We start from the raw sequence: 7,933 nt of genomic DNA, 5'->3' as shown, positions 1-7,933 counted from the left end.
ATTTAACATTTCTTCTAAGATAATATATACACACACCCGCGTGCACAATGCTCACATAGATAAATATTTTTTAGGGTCAATCACACAATAGTCACCTTTCAAATTTCATCACAAATTTTTCATTCAAAAAAGGTCTTAATACAATGCCAATGGAAGGCCCATATGTATCGAAGCCCATCTCACAGTTTCCAAGTTACAGGCCAAAAAAAAAGTAAAGATCTATTTTTTTTACACAAAAAGTGAAGATCTACTTTTCGACAACACAACCCTCATTTTTCTTATAATAGCTAAAACCATCTGCATAATTAACCCAAAATTAAATCATGTGCATAGAAGTTTCCCTCTCTTTCACATTTCCATAGCATTTCAGAATTCAAATCCACAAATTTTTATATTTTCTCACATCTTGTACCAAATAAGGGGTGAGAAGGTTTTACCCTTCTTATTTATTTATTTATTTTATTTATTTTTCCTCTTATCTTGAGTTAGGATTATTATAACAACTGAAATATAGGATCTCTTTGACAATTTTCCTTTATAAGATTTTTTTAAAATTTTCAATTGTAATGATTATTTAATTAAAAAAATAATACTTTGATGAGAATATAAATTTGTGAAAATAATATTATTTTTTTCCAAAAAATTATCATCATTTAGTAAACATAATCATAATATTATCATCTCTTAAAAAAAATTTGTAAAAATAATTTAATCATTGATTAATTTAATAATATTATCATTTTATTCAAAAAAATTATCATAATTTAGTAAAAGGACATGGACCATATATTTAGAGAGGGAGGTATAGTAAACAATATTAACAATATGTCCTAGAAACTTAGTTTGGTGAAGATAGCTAAGTTACACCTAAAACACAAGAACAAAGTAAATGAAAAAAGGGTTTGAGTTTTTGAGAGACAAAGGGACCCATAAAATGTTTGATGCTTCACTCCATCATCATGTGATTTTGGAAGACTTTAGAATTTGATAGGAAAGCCATAATTGTTTTATGGAATTCAGCGCATTCATATACTCCTTTTATTCACACCCACAAATCGTATCCCCTATTTTGCGGGGTAGTATTTTTATTACATTTTTGAACTTTGTATTTATAAATCATGTGTACTACTTTAATAATTTGAACTCATACTATACATAAAAAGAGTGATATTTCTATTGAACTAAGTTAATATTATAATGTTGAATTCGTAGATGTAATTTCTTATCAATTGAACCAATTTTTATTGACAACTATTTTATTATAATAATATTTTTTTACAATTAAAAGGAGAATATATATCAAAATAATTTCAATAGCTAGGTACAATTAAAATTTAATTTTATTGTATCTTTTAAAAATTATAAATGATATTTATATTAAATTTTATTTGTTTCATATATATGTAGCATCAATTAATTTTTTATTTATTTTTGTAAGATACATAAATTTTATGTAATTATTTGAATTACAAAGAGTCAAATTTTTATTAGAAAAATTTTATTTTTAAAAGTTGCTTTATGCTCTAATTTTTTATAATAAATACATCAAATTCATAATTTTTTTTACAAAAAGTAAATCAAACTTTCTCAAAGTGAAAATGATCATGATAACTGTCTCACAAAGAAAATACGGTGGTTAGTAGAAAAAATGATATAGTAGTTAGATGAAAGTTCAAAAATTTACCTATTGCAAAATTATACATAAAAAACCAAAATATTATGAGTATTAAATATCTTGGGCTGTTTCATGTTACAACACCTCTCTATAAACTCAACGGTGGTCTATTTATTTTATTTTTTAAAGATAAGTGATTTAAAATATTTTTACTTCAAAATTATATATTTTTAAATTTTACATTTATATATTGTTTGATTTTTTCATCTTGTTAATGTAGTTGTTCAATTTATATTCAGATATCGATTTCAATCAATTATATATTTCGTCAATGATTTTATCTTCAAAGATATAAATAAAGAGATTTGAGTATTTCAATCACTTTAATTTTATCATAATTGTAAAATTGTCATTTACTTTAATAACTTGAATAAAGTAAATTTGTTTATAAATTCATATTTTTCAATATTCACGACATTAAATTTGTGTTATTTTTTTTATATAATTTATCAAGTTGAATGAATTTGTGTTATTTTTTATATAATTTATTAAGTTGGATGAATAAGTATTTCTTTTATATAATTTATGAGTCAATTTTTGACAAAAAAAAAAAAAAAAAAAAAAAAAAAAAAAAAAAAAAAAAACTTGTTAGTCACTTGCACATAGAAAGTCAATACAAACGGATACTACCTCACACAGGTTCAATTTTGTAGAGGCATCATGATATTACTATTTTAGATTGTGTTTATATATACAGTTAACACAACTAATCAATATCTGTGGAAAAAAAAATGAAACTTAACCAATTGTACAAATTCACGTCTCATTCCCAACGATAAAAACATTTCACATGCTTGTATACAATTATAAATTGGTATAATACCTCCTACAATCTCTTAACTTAATTTTAAATAATAATTCATTTATTTTTTTTTTTTTTCGATTTAATATTTTATTTAAATTTAAATAACAATTTAATTATTTATATTTTAAAATATCAAAAATATTATCTCAGAAAATTTATCAAAATTTTCGATAATGTTATGTTATTTGAATATTTAAGTTAAGAATTTGATAAATTTATTTTCTTGAAATTGACAATTAATTTTAAGAATTTTGTTTAAAGATTTTATGAGTTTGTATAAAAAATAGTAATATTATTAACATTTGAAGACATAAATATTAAACTAGTACTTAAAATTTAAAAAAAAGAAAAAAAAACTGAATTATTATTTAAAATTAAGTCAATAGATACAAGAGGTATTGTACCTTCAAAATAATACTCCAATATATTTATTATCCATTATATATGACAATTAATCTTATATATATATATATATATATATATATATATATATATATATATATATATATATATATAATACACACACTTAAATTATAGAATGTATATTAACAATCTACGTATTTTTTATTTTTAAAAAAGAACTCTATTATATCTTTTAAAAGCACTACTTTAATGAAATATATAGTATTATTATAATTTAGTTTTTTAAGCCAATTTACTTTTTGTTTTGAACTAAAACCCTATATTAGATAAAAAAAAAAAAAACTTGACGGAGTTTAATGGAGTGATATTAAGATAATATAATAACTACTCCAAGTTGATTTCTTTTTAATAAGCCACTACGTGTTGGAATAATTTTCATCACTAGTAGTAGTGGTATATTATAAACAAAATGAATGCTACTACAAAATTAATTAATATTCATTGTGTCTAGCCATAGTTATGTATTTATCAACTATCTCTCGTCATAGTTCTTGTAGCATATGACAAAATTTAGCTATTTATGAAGCTTATTGAAACAACCTAATGGAAATCTGAATGTATAGTTGGTTGCTATTGTTAGGATTGTTGGTTTAGGAAAAACAACTTTTGTTTAATTGGTAGATTTTAATTTTTTTTAATACAACTATTGGTACAATAAAAACTCTATTCATTCAAATAGGAATATAGTTTTGAGAAACATTACTCGATCAAGACCTAGCTCATCTCATTTGTGTCTTAAATTTGAAAAGTTCATAGTATTAGTATAGTTGAATCTTTGTTCTGTGCGAATAGAAAAATGAATATTTAAATGTAAATTAAAAAATTTATTATAATAGTAATATTATTTTTTTAGTTTAATAGATATATATATTGATGGTGTAAAATAATTTACATTCGATGAGAGTTCTTTATTTTTCTGTATTTAATATTAATAATAATTTATAAAAAAATTTGATATTACAATATTTGGTCTAACTTTTTTTCTTTCTTATAAGCAAATATTAGTAATCTCTTAAAAAAAATATTAGTAATTAGTTAGATTATCTTAGTGTACATGAAATTGAGACCTCTTGTTTTGAATTTCGTTAACGTTTATTAACTCACTAACCAAACTATATTTACACGATATATTTGAATCAACTTATTTAAATGACTTATTGTTATTGTCAACATAAGTGAATAATTTACATTATTGTCAATATAAGTGAATCATTTATATTATTATGTCTTTCCTTCTAAAACACCTAAGTCAGACTTGGTTAAAAATATCAAAGTTTCAACTTGATTTATTATATGTGATAGAGATATTTTAAGATATAAAAATAACATTTTAAAAGTTTGATTTGACTTGTTAGCATATTTAAATATTTATTTCTTATTAGTTTCTTCAAAAAATAATTTAATATATTTTTAAATAATATAAATGTTAAATATTTTAGAGAATTTGACTTGATCTGTCATATTTTTAAACTCTAATTTACAATAATATATTTAAATATATTTTTAGATTGATATACTTAAATCTAAGAGCAAATCAATGATTTAACGTAAAATATGTAATTTATTATATTAACAATAATTTATTTATATTTACTTAAATATGTCCGCTATTCATAAACCTAAAAGGTTTTATTAGCAACTTGTAGTCTAATATTTTTTTTAATTAAATAGGTTATTAAAAAAGCTTTCACTTTTTCTTTTAAAATCTTCAATATTTTAAATTGCATGTGACACCATTCTTTCCACTATAAATTTTTCTGGAAAAAAAAATTCATGTTGAAACGGCATCACTTGGCATAATAATAATAATAATAATAATAATGTTGAAACAGCATCACTTGGTATAATAATAATAATAATAATAATAATAATAATAATAATAATAATAATAATAATAATAATAATAATAATAATAATAATAATAATAATAATAATAATAATAATAATTCCACCTTATCATGTCACGGTATATATTGATTACAACCAAAAGTGTGAATAAAAGTAGATTGATTTGAATATACCACCTTTTATACATCAAATTTCTAAAAAGAAGTAGAAAAGTAAATAGATATGCTTAATTGGACCGACCAATTACATCATAGATTTAAAATTCTTCATATCATACATTCCTTGGGGATAAAAGTGTGCTATTAAACTCATGATAAAACAGAGAGAGGTAGACATAGAAAGATAAAAAGATATAAAGTTGAGGGCAACCTATGTCAAATATGAGATCACTTTTTAAATATCTAAGTGTATCGAATATATTTAAACTTTTGGATGTTATTGTTACCGATTTTAAAAATTTATTCAATCCTTTGATAAAAAGAATTATTTATGCATTTTTACTATTTCCGTCTAACAATAATTAAATATTATTATAGTAAAAATAAAATTATTCAAAATAAATATTTTACTGTAAAATTAAGATAACTATAAAACTTACTATCTAAATTTTCATTTGTCTAAATTGTCACTAAAGGAGAATCTTAATATGTCTAAATTGTCACTAAAGGAGAATCTTAATATGTCTAATTTGTCGCATAGTAAAAACACTTAAATCTTGACCTCCTAAGAAGAATGTGAAGGACCAGAATATTGATTTCCACCATCCATTTTGTGACTGATTTAAATGATGAAAAGGGAAGAAAATGATTTTTGTTGAGAAATTTAGGATTTTGCAAGCATACTATGGTGCTTTTATTTTGGAGAAGAAGATTTACATATATAACTTCGTGGGAAAAAATGGAGACGTTCTTATTTTGTTTTTTCTTCTTCTTCATTTTTATTTATTTATTTATTTATTTATTTATTAATTACATAATAATTTAGTATGTGATTGTAACGTCATATAATTTGATCGCATATGTGTCAAAAATGTAAAATTAAAAGAGATTTTCAAAATAAAATTGGACCTAAGTTTGGAGGTAAAAATTATTTAAAAAAAATTATAGAGGTCAAAATCGCACAATCATAATAATATTTGGATGACCAAAAGTACAATTTGAACATTTTATTAATTTAGAAATTTTATTTTTCAATTAAATTGAAACATTAAAAAAATAGTCATATATATACATATAACATCCATAATATGTAATAATAAATTAATGCACTTTTGGTTCATGCCAAAACAAAATTCTAGTCTCCTATAAAATAGATTCAAAGTTTTTCCTCAAAGTTCACAAATTTAATAATTTTTTATGATCTCTAATTTGAAAATTATTTTTTATGAGGTATTTTTTCATCAATGACATAAAGTGACAGTTGATAATGCAATATTACTTGTCTAAAAAAAAGTGATATATATATTTCTCATTTGGACCACAAATAGTAGACTACAAACTCTCTTACAACCTTTCTCTTTTCAATTTAATTGTTGAAATATAAATTTATTCTTTTCAAATTAAGTGTTTCTAACTTATATAGCAATCTAGAATAGAGAAAGGGAAATGAAAAATCTAGTTAACTTTTTGGATACATCCTCCTTTATGCTAATAAGGATTGTATTTAGTCAGAGGAAAAAAACACAAAATGTTAGAGTAAAAAAAGCAAAGAGGATACAAAATAATCTCTATTGTGGAGAGAGTTGAGAGGGTCTTTTCATGAGAAAGACATAACTGTAGATGAAGTTACTAATGAGAGTAAGTGGAGAAATTAACAAGAGAATGTGGTATATAGGGGTTATAATTACAAGTTTATTTCCTTTTTCAGAGAAGGGTGTGGTATGAGTGGACACATGTGTACGTATTGGAATATGATTTGGCAAGGATTTGAAAGGCTTGTGTTTTTTGTGTGTCTTGAGACATGTTTGACATGAATGCAAGTTTTCATACCCCACCACTTATTGTTCTTTAGACTTTCTATATCTCTTCTAACCCTTCTATTTTTTTCTCTATGTCTTTTCTCCTTTCCTATCATATATTAATATTCAACAAATGCAAATTATTGATTGGATAAACTAGTAATCATTTTCATCCTCAAAAGAGGGGAAAGCAAGGGTTTTAATTTTTTTTTTTAAATAATAATTTTTTTTTATGTAGATTAAAGTTTCAATAAAATAAAAATATATAATTAAAACAAATAAAAGGTTTCATATTTGTAAAAAATATAGTAATTGACTATTTGATTAAATATTTTGTATATCTAAAAAGAAAAAAATAATCCAATTTAAATAAAAGTTATAATAAAATATTATTATTATTATTAACATTAATAAAAAGTCTCTATATATTTTTTTTAATTAAAATAGTACTTTAAAATTTGGTTTAACATTAATAAATGTGGCGTGACGTTGTTGATCCTAAATATCCATAATCATGTTTACTTAAAATGAATGGAAAAAATATGATGTTTTAATTAGAGGATGAGGACTTAGGTACACAATTATTTAATTTAATATGTCTTTTTCGTTTGATTCAATGATACTTTGAGGGAATTTTGTGAGTGTGGTGCGATTTACTGTGACCCATTAAAATTGGAACCTTCTTTTGGACCTGCATTTTGCTTTGAGTTTGGGTCGAGCATACCTTGTAAGCTATCTATAAGAAGAAAACGTTATAACATTAATTGGATCTCTTTGGTAAATGCTTGGATATATTTTTCTAATAGCAATATAGGTCGGTTGTTAGTGTTGGTATAAAAGAAATTGATTCTCAACATGCATGACCAATGATTTGACTGATGCTTTATTTGATATCAAATAAAAAATAATAATTTAAATATGTTAATTTTCTGTAAACTTTTTTTTACTCATATTTGATATATTTAAATTATATACATCGACACTATATATGTATGTATATGTTCAACTTGCTTTTATATATTTAAATTGAATTGATGGTATTGTTTTTGAAGCATTATTAAATATTAGTTTTGATATTTACAAAAATTAAGAATAATAATTTATTTAAAGAATATTAGTTTTGGCATTAAAAAAAAAATTATTTAAAGCACACTTCTCTCTTTGTATTTCTGTTTGTTTATGCACCCCCTTTTAGGATTGGGCCATACCCAATTCCTCTTTCTTT

Source organism: Cicer arietinum, chromosome 7, assembly GCF_000331145.2.
Source record: "Cicer arietinum cultivar CDC Frontier isolate Library 1 chromosome 7, Cicar.CDCFrontier_v2.0, whole genome shotgun sequence".
Classification (NCBI taxonomy): domain Eukaryota; kingdom Viridiplantae; phylum Streptophyta; class Magnoliopsida; order Fabales; family Fabaceae; genus Cicer; species Cicer arietinum.
This window is presented reverse-complemented; position numbering follows the sequence as displayed.